At 38.7% G+C, this 18,684-nt stretch overlaps 1 non-coding gene across 1 annotated transcript; it reads right to left on the bottom strand.

Annotated features, from left to right (window-relative positions):
* Positions 1–1,729: 1,729 nt before the first annotated feature.
* LOC112724808 (small nucleolar RNA R71) lies at positions 1,730–1,837 on the bottom strand. Its single transcript, XR_003163953.1, has one exon. It is a non-coding gene; the product is annotated as a small nucleolar RNA R71 (small nucleolar RNA).
* Positions 1,838–18,684: the final 16,847 nt, after the last annotated feature.

Below are 18,684 nucleotides of genomic sequence, written 5' to 3'. Positions count from 1 at the left end.
CTTATTTTGTGTTTTTTGTTGTTTTTCATGTGCATCTTTGCATTCATAGTGTCTAAGCATTAAAGATTTCTAAGTTTGGTGTCTTGCATATTTTTTTTGCATAAAAAATTTTTTAAAAATAAGTTCTTGGTGTTCATCTTGACATTCAAAGTGTTCTTGGTGTTCATCTTGACATTCATAGTGTTCTTGCATGCATCACATGTTTTGATCCAAAATTTTCATGCATTGAGTATTTCTGATATTTTTCTCTTTCATCATTAAAAATTGAAAAATCAAAAAAATATCTTTCCCTTTTTCACTCATAAATTTCCGAGAAATTGAGTTGACTTTTCCAAAACTTTTTAAAATTTAGTTGTTTCTTATGAGTCAAATCAAATTTTCAATTTAAAAATCCTATGTTTTTCAAAATCTTTTTCAAAAATCAAATCTTTTTCATTTTTTTTATTATTTTCGAAAATTTTTAAATTTGATTTTCAAAAATCTTTTTCTTAATTCTATCTCATAATTTTCGAAAATATTATCAACAATTAATGTTTTGATTCAAAAATTCCAAGTTTGTTACTTGCTTGTTAAGAAAGATTCAAACTTTAAGTTTTAGAATCATATCTTGTGATTACTTGTGAGTCAAGTCATTAATTTTGATTTTAAAATACAAATCTTTTTCAAAACTAATTTTAATCATATCTTTCTATCATATCTTTTTAAATCTAATTTTTTCAAAAATTTGATTGTAAAATATCTCTTCTAACTTCTTATCTTCTTATCTTTTCAAAAATTGATTTTCAAATCTTTTTCAACTAACTAATTGACTTTTTGTTTGTTTCTTATCTTTTTCAAAACCACATAACTACTCTTCCCTCTCTAATTTTCGAAAATACCTCCCTCTTTTTCAAAAATTCTTTTTAATTAATTAATTGTTTCAATTTTTAATTTCAATTTTAATTTTATCTTAATTTTCAAAAATCATTAACTCTTTTTCAAAATGTAATTTTCGAAATTCTCTCTCTCATATCCTTCTATTTATTTATTCATCCACTAACACTTCTCTTCACCCAAAATTCGAACCCCTTCCTTTCCTCTGAGTTCGAATTCTTCTCTTCTACATTCTTATTCTTCTTTTCTTCTACTCACACAAGGGAACCTCTATACTGTGGTAAAGAGGATCCCCGGTATCTTTAATCCTCTTTTTTTTCACATGAGCAGGAGCAAGGACAAGAACATTCTTGTTGAAGCAGATCCTGAACCTGAAAGTACTCTAAAAAGGAAACTAAGAGAAGTTAAAATACAACAATCCAGAGACAACCTTACAGGAATTTTTGATCAAGAAGAGGAGATAGCAGCCGAAAATAATAATAATGCAAGGAGGATGCTTGGTGACTTTACTGCACCTAATTCCAATTTACATGGAAGAAGCATCTCCATTCCTCCCATTGGAGCAAACAATTTTGAGCTGAAACCTCAATTAGTTTCTCTGATGCAACAGAACTGCAAGTTTCATGGATTTCCATCTGAAGATCCTTTTCAGTTCTTAACTGAATTCTTGCAGATCTGTGATACTGTTAAGACCAATGGGGTTGACCCCAAGGTCTACAGGCTTATGCTTTTCCCGTTTGCTTTAAGAGACAGAGCTAGAGTGTGGTTGGACTCTCAATCCAAAGATAGCCTGAACTCTTGGGATAAGCTGGTCACGGCTTTCTTAGCCAAGTTCTTTCCTCCTCAAAAGCTGAGCAAGCTTAGAGTGGATGTTCAAACCTTCAGACAGAAAGAAGGTGAATCCCTCTATGACGCTTGGGAGAGATACAAGAAACTGACCAAAAATTGTCCTTCTGACATGCTTTCAGAATGGACCATCCTGGATATATTGCATGATGGTCTGTCTGAATTAGCTAAGATGTCATTGGATACTTCTGCAGGTGGATCCATTCACCTAAAGAAAATGCCTGCAGAAGCTCAAGAACTTATTGACATGGTTGCTAACAACCAGTTTATGTACACTTCTGAGAGGAATCCTGTGAGTAATGGGATGCCTCAAAAGAAGGGAGTTCTTGAAATTGATACTCTAAATGCCATATTGGCTCAGAACAAAATATTGACTCAGCAAGTCAATATGATTTCTTAGAGTCTGAATAGGATGCAAGCTGCATCCAACAGTACTCAAGAGGCATCTTCTGAAGAAGAAGCTTATGATCCTGAGAACCCTGCAATAGCAGAGGTAAATTATATGGGTGAACCTTATGGGAATACCTATAACCCCTCATGGAGAAATCACCCAAATTTCTCATGGAAGGATCAACAAAAGCCTCAACAAGGTTTTAATAATGGTGGAAGAAACAGGTTTAACAATAGTAAACCTTTTCCATCATCGACTCAGCAACAGACAGAGAATTCTGAGCAGAATCCATCTAGCTTAGCAAATTTAGTCTCTGATCTATCTAAGGCCACTCTGAGTTTCATGAATGAAACAAGGTCATCCATTAGAAATTTGGAGGCACAAGTGGGCCAGCTGAGTAAGAAGATCACTGAAACCCCTCCTAGTACTCTCCCAAGCAATACAGAAGAGAATCCAAAGAGAGAGTGCAAGGCCATTGATATAACCAATATGGCCGAACCTACAAGGGAGGAAGAGGACGTGAATCCCAGTGAGGAAGACCTCCTGGGACGTCCAGTGATGAACAAGGAGTTTCGCTTTGAGGAACCAAAGGAATCTGAGGCTCATCTAGAGACCATAGAGATTCCATTGAACCTCCTTATGCCCTTCATGAGCTCTGATGAGTATTCCTCTTCTGAAGAGAATGAGGATGTTACTGAAGAGCCAGTTGCCAAGTTCCTTAGTGCAATCATGAAGCTGAATGCCAATTTATTTGGTAATGAGACTTGGGGAGATGAACCTCCCCTGTTCACCAATGAACTAAATGCATTGGATCAACTGAGATTGCCTCAAAAGAAACAGGATCCTGGAAAGTTCCTAATACCTTGTACCATAGGCACCATGACCTTTGAGAAGGCTCTATGTGACCTTGGGTCAGGAATAAACCTGATGCCACTCTCTGTAATGGAGAAACTGAGAATCTTTGAGGTACAAGATGCTAGAATCTCATTAGAGATGGCAGACAATTACAGAAAACAGGCTTATGGACAAGTAGAGGACATGCTAGTAAAGGTTGCAGGCCTTTACATCCCTGCTGATTTCATAATCCTAGATACTGGGAAGGATGAGGATGAATGCATCATCCTTGGAAGACCTTTCCTAGCCACAACAGGAGCTGTGATAGATGTTAACAGATGTGAATTAGTCCTTCAACTAAATGAGGACAACCTTGTGTTTAAAACTCAAGGATCTCTCTCTGTAACCATGGAGAGGAAGCATGAAAAGCTTCTATCACTGCAGAGTCAACCAGAGCCCCCACAGTCAAACTCTAAGTTTGGTGTTGGGAGGCCACAACCAAACTCTAAGTTTGGTGTTGAACTTCCATATCCAAACTCTAAGTTTGGTGTTGGGAGGTCTCAACAATGCTCTGAACATCTGTGAGGCTCCATGAGAGCTCACTGTCAAGCTATTGACATTAAAGAAGCGCTTGTTGGGAAGCAACCCAATTTTTATTTATCTAATTTTATTTTCATTCTTATTGTTCTTTCATGTTTTATTAGGTTCATGATCATGTGGAGTCACAAAATAAATAGAAAAATTAAAAAAAGAATAAAAAATAGCATAAGAAAAATCACACCCTAGAGGAAGGGCTTACTGGCGTTTAAATGCCAGTAAGGAGCATCTGGCGTTGAACGCCAGAAACAAGCAGCATCCTGGTGTTCAGACGCCAGGAATGCACACTGAGGAAAGCTAGCACTGAACGCCAGAAACAAGCATAGAACTGGCGTTCAACGCCAGAAACAAGCATAGAACTGGCGTTCAACGCCAGAAACATGCTGCATCTGGGCGTTGAACGCCCAGAACAAGCATCAATTCGGCGTTTAAACGCCAGAATTGCATGCAAAGGCATTTTAGATGCCCCAATGGTGCAGGGATGTAAATCCTTGACACCTCAGGATCTGTGGACCCCACAGGATCATCTCAGCATCTGTGGACCCCACAGGATCTCCACCTACCTCCACTCATACTCTCCCCTCTTCTCATTCATCCTCTCATCCCAATAAACACCTTTCCCCAAAACCCTTCACCAATCACCACAATCTCTCTCTTTCCTATTACCCATTCACCACTCACATCCATCCACTCTTCCCCATAAACCTACCTCATAAACCCCACCTACCTTCAAAATTCAAAATCACTTTCCCACCCAATCCCACCCCATATGGCCGAACCTTAACCCCTCTCCCTCCACTATATAAACCTCTCCATTCTTCTTCATTCTTACACAACACAACTTTCTCATCCCCTTCTTTGCCGAAACACAACCCTCTCTCCCTCTCTTCTATTTCTTCTTCTTCTTCTTCTTTTCTTTCTTCTCTTGCTCGAGGGCGAGCAATATTCTAAGTTTGGTGTGGTAAAAGCATAAGCTTTTTGTTTTTCCATTACCATTGATGGAACCTAAGACCGGAGAATCCTCTAGAAAAAGGAAAGGGAAGACAAAAGCTTCCACCTCCGAGTCATGGAAGATGGAAAGATTCATCTCCAAAGCCCATCAAGACCACTTCTATGATGTTGTGGCCTAGAAGAAGGTGATCCTCGAGGTCCCTTTCAAACTCAAGAAAAATGAGTATTTGGAGATCCGACATGAGATCCAAAGAAGAGGTTGGGAAGTTCTAACAAACCCCATCCAACAAGTCAGAATTCTAATGGTTCTAGAGTTCTATGCTAATGCATGGATCACTAGGAACCATGATCAAAGTAAGAACCCGAACCCAAAGAATTATCTCACCATGGTTCGGGGGAAATACTTAGATTTTAGTCCGGAAAATGTAAGGTTGGCGTTCAACTTGCCAATGATGGAAGAGAACGCACGCCCCTACACAAGGAGAGTCAACTTTGATCAAAGGTTGGACCAAGTCCTTATGGACATATGTGTGGAAGGAGCTCAATGGAAGATTGACTCAAAAGGCAAACTGGTTCAACTGAGAAGACTGGACCTTAAGCCTGTAGCTAGAGGATGGTTGGAGTTCATTCAACACTCAATCATTCCCACTAGCAACCGGTCTGAAGTTACTATAGACCGGGCCATCATGATCCATAGCATCATGATTGGGGAGGAAGTGGAGGTTCATGAGATTATACCTCAAGAACTCTACAAGGTGGCTGAAAAGTCCTCCACTATGGCAAGGTTAGCCTTTCCTCACCTCATTTGCCACCTATGCAATTCGGCTGGGATTGACATAGAGGGAGATATCTTCATTGATGAGGACAAGCCCATCACTAAGAATAGGATGGAGCCAACAAGAGAGCCTATTCATGGATCTCAAGGGACGCACGAAGAAGCTCATTACCAAGAAATCCCTGAGATGCCTCAAGGGATGCACTTTCCTCCACAGAATTTTTGGGAGCAAATCAACACCTCCCTAGGAAAATTAAGTTCCAACATGGGACAATTAAGGGTGGAACATCAAGAGCACTCCATCATCCTTCATGAAATTAGAGAAGATCAAAGAGCAATGAGGGAGGAGCAACAGAGACAAGGAAGAGACATAGAATAGCTCAAGGACATCATTGGTTCCTCAAGAAGGAAACGCCACCATCACTAAGGTGGACTCATTCCTTGTTCTCAAAATTTTCTATTTTTCATTTTCTTTATGTTAAGTGCTTATCTATGTTAGTGTCTTATTACATGATCATTAGTATTTAGTAACTTTGTCTTAAAGTTATGAATGTCCTATGAATCCATCACCTCTCTTAAATGAAAAATGTTTTTAATTCAAAAGAACAAGAAGTACATGAGTTTCGAATTTATCCTTTAACTTTCTGAGTGAATGCTTGAACAGTGCATATGTCTTTTGAAGTTGTTATTTAAGAATGTTAAATATGTTGGCTCTTGAAAGAATGATGACAAGGAGACATGTTATTTGATAATCTGAAAAATCATAAAAATGATTCTTGAAGCAAGAAAAAGCAGTGAATACAAAAGCTTGCGGAAAAAAAAAGAGAAAGAAAAAGAAAAAGCAAGCAGAAAAAGCCAAAAGCTCTTTAAACCAAAAGGCAAGAGCAAAAAGCCAATAACCCTTAAAACAAAAAGGCAAGGGTAAATAAAAAGGATCCCAAGGCTTTGAGCATCAGTGGATAGGAGGGCCTAAAGGAATAAAATCCTGGCCTAAGCGGCTAAACCAAGCTGTCCCTAACCATGTGCTTGTGGCGTGAAGGTGTCAAGTAAAAACTTGAGACTGAGCGGTTAAAGTCAAGGTCCAAAGCAAAAGAAGAGTGTGCTTAAGAACCCTGGACACCTCTAATTGGGGACTTTAGCAAAGCTGAGTCACAATCTGAAAAGGTTCACCCAGTTATGTGTCTGTGGCATTTATGTATCCAGTGGTAATACTGGAAAACAAAGTGCTTAGGGCCACGGCCAAGACTCATAAAGTAGCTGTGTTCAAGAATCAACATACTGAACTAGGAGAATCAATAACACTATCTGAACTCTGAGTTCCTATAGATGCCAATCATTCTGAACTTCAATGGATAAAGTGAGATGCCAAAACTATTCAAGAGGCAAAAAGCTACAAGTCCCGCTCATCTGATTGGAGCTATGTTTCATTGATATTTTGGAATTTATAGTATATTCTCTTCTTTTTATCCTATTTGATTTTCAGTTTCTTGGGGACAAGCAACAATTTAAGTTTGGTGTTGTGATAAGCGGATAATTTATACGCTTTTTGGCATTGTTTTTAGTATATTTTTAGTAGGATCTAGTTACTTTTAGGGATGTTTTTATTAGTTTTTATGTTAAATTCACATTTCTAGACTTTACTATGAGTTTTTGTGTTTTTCTGTGATTTCAGGTATTTTCTGGCTGAAATTGAGGGACTTGAGCAAAAATCAGATTCAGAGGTTGAAGAAGGACTGCTGATGCTGTTGGATTCTGACCTCCATGTACTCAAAGTGGATTTTCTAGAGATACAGAACTCCAAATGGTGCGCTCTTAATGGCGTTGGAAAGTAGACATCCAGGGCTTTTCAGCAATATATAATAGTCCATACTTTGCCCGAGTTTGGATGATGCAAAAGGGCATTGAACGCCAGTTCTACGCTGCAGTCTGGAGTTAAACGCCAGAAACACGTCACGAACCAGAGTTGAACGCCAAAAACACGTTACAACTTGGCGTTCAAGTCCAAAAGAAGCCTCTGCACATGAAAGCTTCATGCTCAGCCCAAGCACACACCAAGTGGGCCCCAGAAGTGAATTTCTGCATCAATTACTTACTTCTGTAAACTCTAGTAGCTAGTCCAGTATAAATAGGACTTTTTACTATTGTATTTACATCTTTGGATTATCTTTTGATCCTTTGATCAAGTCTTGGTTACTCCGGTTCCCCTATGGGGCCAAGACCAATGAACTCCATTATCACTTATGTATTTTCAACGGTAGAGTTTCTGCACTCCATAGATTAAGGTGTAGAGCTCTGCTGTTCCTCATGATTTAATGCAAAGTACTAGTGTTTTATATTCAATTCAACTTATTCTGCTTCTAAGATATCCATTCGCACCCAAGAACATGATGAATGTGATGATTATGTGATGCTCATCATCATTCTCACTTATGAACGCGTGCCTGACAAACACTTCCGTTCTACATGCAAACAAGCTAGAATGAGTATCTCTTAGATATCTAATACAGAGGACCGAGTCCGAGATATTAGAATCTTCATGGTATAAGTTAGAACCCATGGATGGCCATTCCTGAGATCCGGAAAGTCTAAACCTTGTCTGTGGTATTCCGAGTAGGATCTGGGAAGGGATGGCTGTGACGAACTTCAAACTCGCGAGTGCTGGGCATAGTGACAGACGCAAAAGGAGGGTAAATCCTATTCCAATATGATCGAGAACCTCCAGATGATTAGCCGTGCCGTGACAGAGCATTTGGACCTTTTTCACAGAGAGGATGGGATGTAGCCATTGACAATGGTGATGCCTTATAGAAAGCTTGCCATGGAAAGGAGTAGGAATGATTATATGAAGACAGCAGGAAAGCAGAGGTTCAGAGGAACGAAAGCATCTCTATACGCTTATCTGAAATTCTCACCAATGATTTACATAAGTATTTCTATCTTTATTTTCTGTTTATTTATTATTATTATTCAAAAAGTCCATAACCATTTGATATCCGCCTGACTGAGATTTACAAGATGACCATAGCTTGCTTCATACCAACAATCTTCATGGGATCGACCCTTACTCACGTAAGGTTTTATTACTTGGACGACCCAGTGCACTTGCTGGTTAGTTGTATCGAAGTTGTGACAAATTATGAATTAAGATTAGAGCACCAAGTTTTTGGAGCCATCACCAGGGATCACAATTTCGTGCACCAAGTTTATGGCGCCGTTGCCGGGGATTGTTCGAGTTTGGACAACTGACGATTTATCTTGTTGCTCAGATTAGGTAATTTTCTTTTTGTTTTATTTTCAAAAAAAAGAAAAAAAATTTTTTCAAAAATCTTTCAAAAAAATTTTTTCCTTTGTTTTCGAAAATTATTTTAAAAAATTTTAAGAATGAATTCTAAAGTTTCAAAATGGTATGCTGAAGTTTGGCTGGCCATCAAGCTTTAGACTAACCTGGTATGATTCCTGGAATCTTGATTGAGGACTGTGAATTCATTGCTTCCTTTTCCCTATAGGTTTTCAAAAAAATAAAAATATACAAAAATCCAAAAAAAAAATTTTAATTAAATCATAAAATCAAAAATATTTTTTGTTTCTTGTTTGAGTCTGAGTCAATTTTTAAGTTTGGTGTCAATTGTATTTTTTCTAAAAATTTATGCATTTTTCGAAAATTCATGCATTCATAGTGTTCTTCATGATCTTCAAGTTGTTCTTGGTAAGTCTTCTTGTTTGATCTTGATGTTTTCTTATTTTGTGTTTTTTGTTGTTTTTCATGTGCATCTTTGCATTCATAGTGTCTAAGCATTAAAGATTTCTAAGTTTGGTGTCTTGCATATTTTCTTTGCATAAAAAATTTTTTAAAAATAAGTTCTTGGTGTTCATCTTGACATTCAAAGTGTTCTTGGTGTTCATCTTGACATTCATAGTGTTCTTGCATGCATCACATGTTTTGATCCAAAATTTTCATGCATTGAGTATTTCTGATGTTTTTCTCTTTCATCATTAAAAATTGAAAAATCAAAAAAATATCTTTCCCTTTTTCACTCATAAATTTCCGAGAATTTGAGTTGACTTTTCCAAAACTTTTTAAAATTTAGTTGTTTCTTATGAGTCAAATCAAATTTTCAATTTAAAAATCCTATGTTTTTAAAAATCTTTTTCAAAAATCAAATCTTTTTCATTTTTTTTTATTATTTTCGAAAATTTTTAAATTTGATTTTCAAAAATCTTTTTCTTAATTCTATCTCATAATTTTCGAAAATATTATCAACAATTAATGTTTTGATTCAAAAATTCCAAGTTTGTTACTTGCTTGTTAAGAAAGATTCAAACTTTAAGTTTTAGAATCATATCTTGTGATTACTTGTGAGTCAAGTCATTAATTTTGATTTTAAAATTCAAATCTTTTTCAAAACTAATTTTAATCATATCTTTCTATCATATCTTTTTAAATCTAATTTTTTAAAAAATTTGATTGTAAAATATCTCTTCTAACTTCTTATCTTCTTATCTTTTCAAAAATTGATTTTCAAATCTTTTTCAACTAACTAATTGACTTTTTGTTTGTTTCTTATCTTTTTCAAAACCACATAACTACTCTTCCCTCTCTAATTTTCGAAAATACCTCCCTCTTTTTCAAAAATTCTTTTTAATTAATTAATTGTTTCAATTTTTAATTTCAATTTTAATTTTATCTTAATTTTCGAAAATCATTAACTCTTTTTCAAAATGTAATTTTCGAAATTCTCTCTCTCATATCCTTTTATTTATTTATTCATCCACTAACACTTCTCTTCACCCAAAATTCGAACCCCTTCATTTCCTCTGAGTTCGAATTCTTCTCTTCTACATTCTTATTCTTCTTTTCTTCTACTCACACAAGGGAACCTCTATACTGTGGTAAAGAGGATCCCCGGTATCTTTAGTCCTCTTTTTTTTCACATGAGCAGGAGCAAGGACAAGAACATTCTTGTTGAAGTAGATCCTGAACCTGAAAGTACTCTAAAAAAGAAACTAAGAGAAGTTAAAATACAACAATCCAGAGACAACCTTATAGGAATTTTTGATCAAGAAGAGGAGATAGCAGCCGAAAATAATAATAATGCAAGGAGGATGCTTGGTGACTTTACTGCACCTAATTCCAATTTACATGGAAGAAGCATCTCCATTCCTCCCATTGGAGCAAACAATTTTGAGCTGAAACCTCAATTAGTTTCTCTGATGCAACAGAACTGCAAGTTTCATGGATTTCCATCTGAAGATCCTTTTCAGTTCTTAACTGAATTATTGCAGATTTGTGATACTGTTAAGACCAATGGGGTTGACCCCGAGGTCTACAGGCTTATGCTTTTCCCGTTTGCTTTAAGAGACAGAGCTAGAGTGTGGTTGGACTCTCAATCCAAAGATAGCCTGAACTCTTGGGATAAGCTGGTCACGGCTTTCTTAGCCAAGTTCTTTCCTCCTCAAAAGCTGAGCAAGCTTAGAGTGGATGTTCAAACCTTCAGACAGAAAGAAGGTGAAAAATCCCTCTATGACACTTGGGAGAGATACAAGAAACTGACCAAAAATTGTCCTTCTGACATGCTTTCAGAATGGACCATCCTGGATATATTCTATGATGGTCTGTCTGAATTAGCTAAGATGTCATTGGATACTTCTGCAGGTGGATCCATTCACCTAAAGAAAATGCCTGTAGAAGCTCAAGAACTTATTGACATGGTTGCTAACAACCAGTTTATGTACACTTCTGAGAGGAATCCTGTGAGTAATGGGATGCCTCAAAAGAAGGGAGTTCTTGAAATTGATACTCTAAATGCCATATTGGCTCAGAACAAAATATTGACTCAGCAAGTCAATATGATTTCTCAGAGTCTGAATAGAATGCAAGCTGCATCCAACAGTACTCAAGAGGCATCTTCTGAAGAAGAAGCTTATGATCCTGAGAACCCTGCAATAGCAGAGGTAAATTATATGGGTGAACCTTATGGGAATACCTATAACCCCTCATGGAGAAATCACCCAAATTTCTCATGGAAGGATCAACAAAAGCCTCAACAAAGTTTTAATAATGGTGGAAGAAACAGGTTTAACAATAGTAAACCTTTTCCATCATCGACTCAGCAACAGACAGAGAATTCTGAGCAGAATCCATCTAGCTTAGCAAATTTAGTCTCTGATCTATCTAAGGCCACTCTGAGTTTCATGAATGAAACAAGGTCATCCATTAGAAATTTGGAGGCACAAGTGGGCCAGCTGAGTAAGAAGATCACTGAAACCCCTCCTAGTACTCTCCCAAGCAATACAGAAGAGAATCCAAAGAGAGAGTGCAAGGCCATTGATATAACCAATATGGCCGAACCTACAAGGGAGGAAGAGGACGTGAATCCCAGTGAGGAAGACCTCCTGGGACGTCCAGTGATGAACAAGGAGTTTCGCTTTGAGGAACCAAAGGAATCTGAGGCTCATCTAGAGACCATAGAGATTCCATTGAACCTCCTTATGCCCTTCATGAGCTCTGATGAGTATTCCTCTTCTGAAGAGAATGAGGATGTTACTGAAGAGCCAGTTGCCAAGTTCCTTGGTGCAATCATGAAGCTGAATGCCAATTTATTTGGTAATGAGACTTGGGGAGATGAACCTCCCCTGTTCACCAATGAACTAAATGCATTGGATCAACTGAGATTGCCTCAAAAGAAACAGGATCCTGGAAAGTTCCTAATACCTTGTACCATAGGCACCATGACCTTTGAGAAGGCTCTATGTGACCTTGGGTCAGGAATAAACCTGATGCCACTCTCTGTAATGGAGAAACTGAGAATCTTTGAGGTACAAGATGCTAGAATCTCATTAGAGATGGCAGACAATTACAGAAAACAGGCTTATGGACAAGTAGAGGACATGCTAGTAAAGGTTGCAGGCCTTTACATCCCTGCTGATTTCATAATCCTAGATACTGGGAAGGATGAGGATGAATGCATCATCCTTGGAAGACCTTTCCTAGCCACAACAGGAGCTGTGATAGATGTTAACAGATGTGAATTAGTCCTTCAACTAAATGAGGACAACCTTGTGTTTAAAACTCAAGGACCTCTCTCTGTAACCATGGAGAGGAAGCATGAAAAGCTTCTATCACTGCAGAGTCAACCAGAGCCCCCACAGTCAAACTCTAAGTTTGGTGTTGGGAGGCCACAACCAAACTCTAAGTTTGGTGTTGAACTCTCATATCCAAACTCTAAGTTTGGTGTTGGGAAGTCTCAACAATGCTCTGAACATCTGTGAGGCTCCATGAGAGCTCACTGTCAAGCTATTGACATTAAAGAAGCGCTTGTTGGGAAGCAACCCAATTTTTATTTATCTAATTTTATTTTCATTCTTATTGTTCTTTCATGTTTTATTAGGTTCATGATCATGTGGAGTCACAAAATAAATAGAAAAATTAAAAAAAGAATAAAAAACAGCATAAGAAAAATCACACCCTAGAGGAAGGGCTTACTGGCGTTTAAATGCCAGTAAGGAGCATCTGGCGTTGAACGCCAGAAACAAGCAGCATCCTGGTGTTCAGACGCCAGGAATGTACACTGAGGAAAGCTAGCACTGAACGCCAGAAACAAGCATAGAACTGGCGTTCAACGCCAGAAACAAGCATAGAACTAGCGTTCAACGCCAGAAACATGCTGCATCTGGGCGTTGAACGCCCAGAACAAGCATCAATTCGGCGTTTAAACGCCAGAATTGCATGCAAAGGCATTTTAGATGCCCCAATGGTGCAGGGATGTAAATCCTTGACACCTCAGGATCTGTGGACCCCACAGGATCATCTCAGCATCTGTGGACCCCACAGGATCTCCACCTACCTCCACTCATACTCTCCCCTCTTCTCATTCATCCTCTCTTCCCAATAAACACCTTTCCCCAAAACCCTTCACCAATCACCTCAATCTCTCTCTTTCCTATTACCCATTCACCACTCACATCCATCCACTCTTCCCCATAAACCTACCTCATAAACCCCACCTACCTTCAAAATTCAAAATCACTTTCCCACCCAATCCCACCCCATATGGCCGAACCTTAACCCCTCTCCCTCCACTATATAAACCTCTCCATTCTTCTTCATTCTTACACAACACAACTTTCTCATCCCCTTCTTTGCCGAAACACAACCCTCTCTCCCTCTCTTCCATTTCTTCTTCTTCTTCTTCTTTTCTTTCTTCTCTTGCTCGAGGGCGAGCAATATTCTAAGTTTGGTGTGGTAAAAGCATAAGCTTTTTGTTTTTCCATTACCTTTGATGGCACCTAAGACCGGAGAATCCTCTAGAAAAAGGAAAGGGAAGACAAAAGCTTCCACCTCCGAGTCATGGAAGATGGAAAGATTCATCTCCAAAGCCCATCAAGACCACTTCTATGATGTTGTGGCCTAGAAGAAGGTGATCCTCGAGGTCCCTTTCAAACTCAAGAAAAATGAGTATTTGGAGATCCGACATGAGATCCAAAGAAGAGGTTGGGAAGTTCTAACAAACCCCATCCAACAAGTCAGAATTCTAATGGTTCTAGAGTTCTATGCTAATGCATGGATCACTAGGAACCATGATCAAAGTAAGAACCCGAACCCAAAGAATTATCTCACCATGGTTCGGGGGAAATACTTAGATTTTAGTCCGGAAAATGTAAGGTTGGCGTTCAACTTGCCAATGATGGAAGAGAACGCACGCCCCTACACAAGGAGAGTCAACTTTGATCAAAGGTTGGACCAAGTCCTCATGGACATATGTGTGGAAGGAGCTCAATGGAAGATTGACTCAAAAGGCAAACCGGTTCAACTGAGAAGACTGGACCTTAAGCCTGTAGCTAGAGGATGGTTGGAGTTCATTCAACACTCAATCATTCCCACTAGCAACCGGTCTGAAGTTACTATAGACCGGGCCATCATGATCCATAGCATCATGATTGGGGAGGAAGTGGAGGTTCATGAGATTATACCTCAAGAACTCTACAAGGTGGCTGAAAAGTCCTCCACTATGGCAAGGTTAGCCTTTCCTCACCTCATTTGCCACCTATGTAATTCGGCTGGGATTGACATAGAGGGAGATATCTTCATTGATGAGGACAAGCCCATCACTAAGAATAGGATGGAGCCAACAAGAGAGCCTATTCATGGATCTCAAGGGACGCACGAAGAAGCTCATTACCAAGAAATCCCTGAGATGCCTCAAGGGATGCACTTTCCTCCACAGAATTTTTGGGAGCAAATCAACACCTCCCTAGGAAAATTAAGTTCCAACATGGGACAATTAAGGGTGGAACATCAAGAGCACTCCATCATCCTTCATGAAATTAGAGAAGATCAAAGAGCAATGAGGGAGGAGCAACAGAGACAAGGAAGAGACATAGAATAGCTCAAGGACATCATTGGTTCCTCAAGAAGGAAACGCCACCATCACTAAGGTGGACTCATTCCTTGTTCTCAAAATTTTCTATTTTTCGTTTTCTTTATGTTAAGTGCTTATCTATGTTAGTGTCTTATTACATGATCATTAGTATTTAGTAACTTTGTCTTAAAGTTATGAATGTCCTATGAATCCATCACCTCTCTTAAATGAAAAATGTTTTTAATTCAAAAGAACAAGAAGTACATGAGTTTCGAATTTATCCTTTAACTTTCTGAGTGAATGCTTGAACAGTGCATATGTCTTTTGAAGTTGTTATTTAAGAATGTTAAATATGTTGGCTCTTGAAAGAATGATGACAAGGAGACATGTTATTTGATAATATGAAAAATCATAAAAATGATTCTTGAAGCAAGAAAAAGCAGTGAATACAAAAGCTTGCGGAAAAAAAAAGAGAAAGAAAAAGAAAAAGCAAGCAGAAAAAGCCAAAAGCTCTTTAAACCAAAAGGCAAGAGCAAAAAGCCAATAACCCTTAAAACCAAAAGGCAAGGGTAAATAAAAAGGATCCCAAGGCTTTGAGCATCAGTGGATAGGAGGGCCTAAAGGAATAAAATCCTGGCCTAAGCGGCTAAACCAAGCTGTCCCTAACCATGTGCTTGTGGCGTGAAGGTGTCAAGTAAAAACTTGAGACTGAGCGGTTAAAGTCAAGGTCCAAAGCAAAAGAAGAGTGTGCTTAAGAACCCTGGACACCTCTAATTGGGGACTTTAGCAAAGCTGAGTCACAATCTGAAAAGGTTCACCTAGTTATGTGTCTGTGGCATTTATGTATCCAGTGGTAATACTGGAAAACAAAGTGCTTAGGGCCACGGCCAAGACTCATAAAGTTGTTGTGTTCAAGAATCAACATACTGAACTAGGAGAATCAATAACACTATCTGAACTCTGAGTTCCTATAGATGCCAATCATTTTGAACTTCAATGCATAAAGTGAGATGCCAAAACTATTCAAGAGGCAAAAAGCTACAAGTCCCGCTCATCTGATTGGAGCTATGTTTCATTGATATTTTGGAATTTATAGTATATTCTCTTCTTTTTATCCTATTTGATTTTCAGTTTCTTGGGGACAAGCAACAATTTAAGTTTGGTGTTGTGATAAGCGGATAATTTATACGCTTTTTGGCATTGTTTTTAGTATGTTTTTAGTAGGATCTAGTTACTTTTAGGGATGTTTTTATTAGTTTTTATGTTAAATTCACATTTCTAGACTTTACTATGAGTTTTTGTGTTTTTCTGTGATTTCAGGTATTTTCTGGCTGAAATTGAGGGACTTAAGCAAAAATCAGATTCAGAGGTTGAAGAAGGACTGCTGATGCTGTTGGATTCTGACCTCCATGTACTCAAAGTGGATTTTCTAGAGATACAGAACTCCAAATGGCGCGCTCTTAATGGCATTGGAAAGTAGACATCCAGGGCTTTTCAGCAATATATAATAGTCCATACTTTGTCCGAGTTTGGATGATGCAAAAGGGCATTGAACGCCAGTTCTACGCTGCAGTCTGGAGTTAAACGCCAGAAACACGTCACGAACCAGAGTTGAACGCCAAAAACACGTTACAACTTGGCGTTCAAGTCCAAAAGAAGCCTCTGCACATGAAAGCTTCATGCTCAGCCCAAGCACACACCAAGTGGGCCCCAGAAGTGAATTTCTGCATCAATTACTTACTTCTGTAAACCCTAGTAGCTAGTCCAGTATAAATAGGACTTTTTACTATTGTATTTACATCTTTGGATTATCTTTTGATCCTTTGATCAAGTCTTGGTTACTCCGGTTCCCCTATGGGGCCAAGACCAATGAACTCCATTATCACTTATGTATTTTCAACGGTAGAGTTTCTGCACTCCATAGATTAAGGTGTAGAGCTCTGCTGTTCCTCATGATTTAATGCAAAGTACTAGTGTTTTATATTCAATTCAACTTATTCTGCTTCTAAGATATCCATTAGCACCCAAGAACATGATGAATGTGATGATTATGTGACGCTCATCATCATTCTCACTTATGAACGCGTGCCTGACAAACACTTCCGTTCTACATGTAAACAAGCTAGAATGAGTATCTCTTAGATATCTAATACAGAGGACCGAGTCCGAGATATTAGAATCTTCATGGTATAAGTTAGAACCCATGGATGGCCATTCCTGAGATCCGGAAAGTCTAAACCTTGTCTGTGGTATTCCGAGTAGGATTTGGGAAGGGATGGCTGTGATGAACTTCAAACTCGCGAGTGCTGGGCGTAGTGACAGACGCAAAAGGAGGCTGAATCCTATTCCAGTATGATCGAGAACCTCCAGATGATTAGCCGTGCCGTGACAGAGCATTTGGACCTTTTTCACAGAGAGGATGGGATGTAGCCATTGACAACGGTGATGCCTTACAGAAAGCTTGCCATGGAAAGGAGTAGGAATGATTGGATGAAGACAGCAGGAAAACAGAGGTTCAGAGGAACGAAAGCATCTCTATACGCTTATCTGAAATTCTCACCAATGATTTACATAAGTATTTCTATCTTTATTTTCTATTTATTTATTATTATTATTCAAAAACTCCATAACCATTTGATATCCTCCTGACTGAGATTTACAAGATGACCATAGCTTGCTTCATACCAATAATCTCCGTGGGATCGACCCTTACTCACGTAAGGTTTTATTACTTGGACGACCCAGTGCACTTGCTGGTTAGTTGTATCGAAGTTGTGACAAATTATGAATTAATATTAGAGCACTAAGTTTTTGGAGCCATCACCAGGGATCACAATTTCGTGCACCAGGCACTCACTTTTGCAACAAACAACTTTACTCTGCCATGGTCCGGTATGGGATTCGCCACAAGGTGGCGACTCCATATCATCCACAGACAAATGGACAAGCTGAAGTTTCTAATAGAGAAATAAAAAGAATCCTGGAACGGACTGTAAATACCCATAGAAAGGATTGGGGAAGAAGTTTGGATGATGCTCTATGGGCTTACAGAACAGCATTCAAGACTCCTATAGGGACCTCTCCATACAAGCTTGTGTATGGTAAGGCCTGTCATCTGCCCATGGAACTGGAACATAAGGCCTACTGGCCAACCAGATTCCTAAACTTTGATGCCAAATTAGCTGGAGAAAAAAGATTGCTCGAGCTGAATAAGCTAGAGGAATTTAGATTCACTGCTTTCGAAAATGCCAAACTTTATAAAGAGAAATAAAAAAAGTGGAATGACAGAAAGCTGTCATCTAGAGTCTTTGAACCAGGACAAAAGGTTCTGTTGTTTAACTCTAGGCTCAGGGTATTCCCCGGGAAACTGAAATCCCGGTGGAGGGGACCATATGTGATTACAAGTGTATCACCATATGGTTATGTGGAGCTTCAAGACATTGATTCTGATAAGAAGTTCATTGTTAATGGACAGAGAATGAAGCACTATCTTGAAGGCAATGTTGAGCAAGAGTGCTCAAGGCTGAGGCTAGATTAAAAGCTCAGCAAGGTCCAGCTAAAGACAATAAAGAAGCCCTTATTGGGAGGCAACCCAATGTTATTTAACTATATCTTTTTATTTTCTATTGCTATTTTATGTTTTCCTTAGGTTGATGATCATATGAAGTCACAAAAACAACTGAAAAATCAAAAACAGAATGAAAAAATAGCATTAAAAATAGCACACCTTGGAGGAGGAATAGTCTGGCGTTTAAACGCCAGAAACAAGCATCTGTCTGGCGTTTAACGCCAGAAACAGGCACCAAGCTGGCGTTTAACGCCAGAAGCAAGCATCTACCTGGTGTTAAACGCCAGAAACAAGCTACATTTGGGCGTTTAACGCCAGAAACAGGCAGCAGTCTGGCGTTAAACGCTAGGATTGCACAGCAAGGGCGTTTTACACGCCTAATTGGAGCAGGGATGTTAAGTCCTTAACCCACTAGATCTGTGGATCCCACAGGATCCCCACCTCTTCTTCTCTCCTTATTACACCTTTCCATAACACTCTTCCCTAAATT

This window comes from Arachis hypogaea, chromosome 11 (assembly GCF_003086295.3).
Source record: "Arachis hypogaea cultivar Tifrunner chromosome 11, arahy.Tifrunner.gnm2.J5K5, whole genome shotgun sequence".
NCBI classification, from domain to species: Eukaryota; Viridiplantae; Streptophyta; class Magnoliopsida; order Fabales; family Fabaceae; genus Arachis; species Arachis hypogaea.
This window is presented reverse-complemented; position numbering and strand designations above follow the sequence as displayed.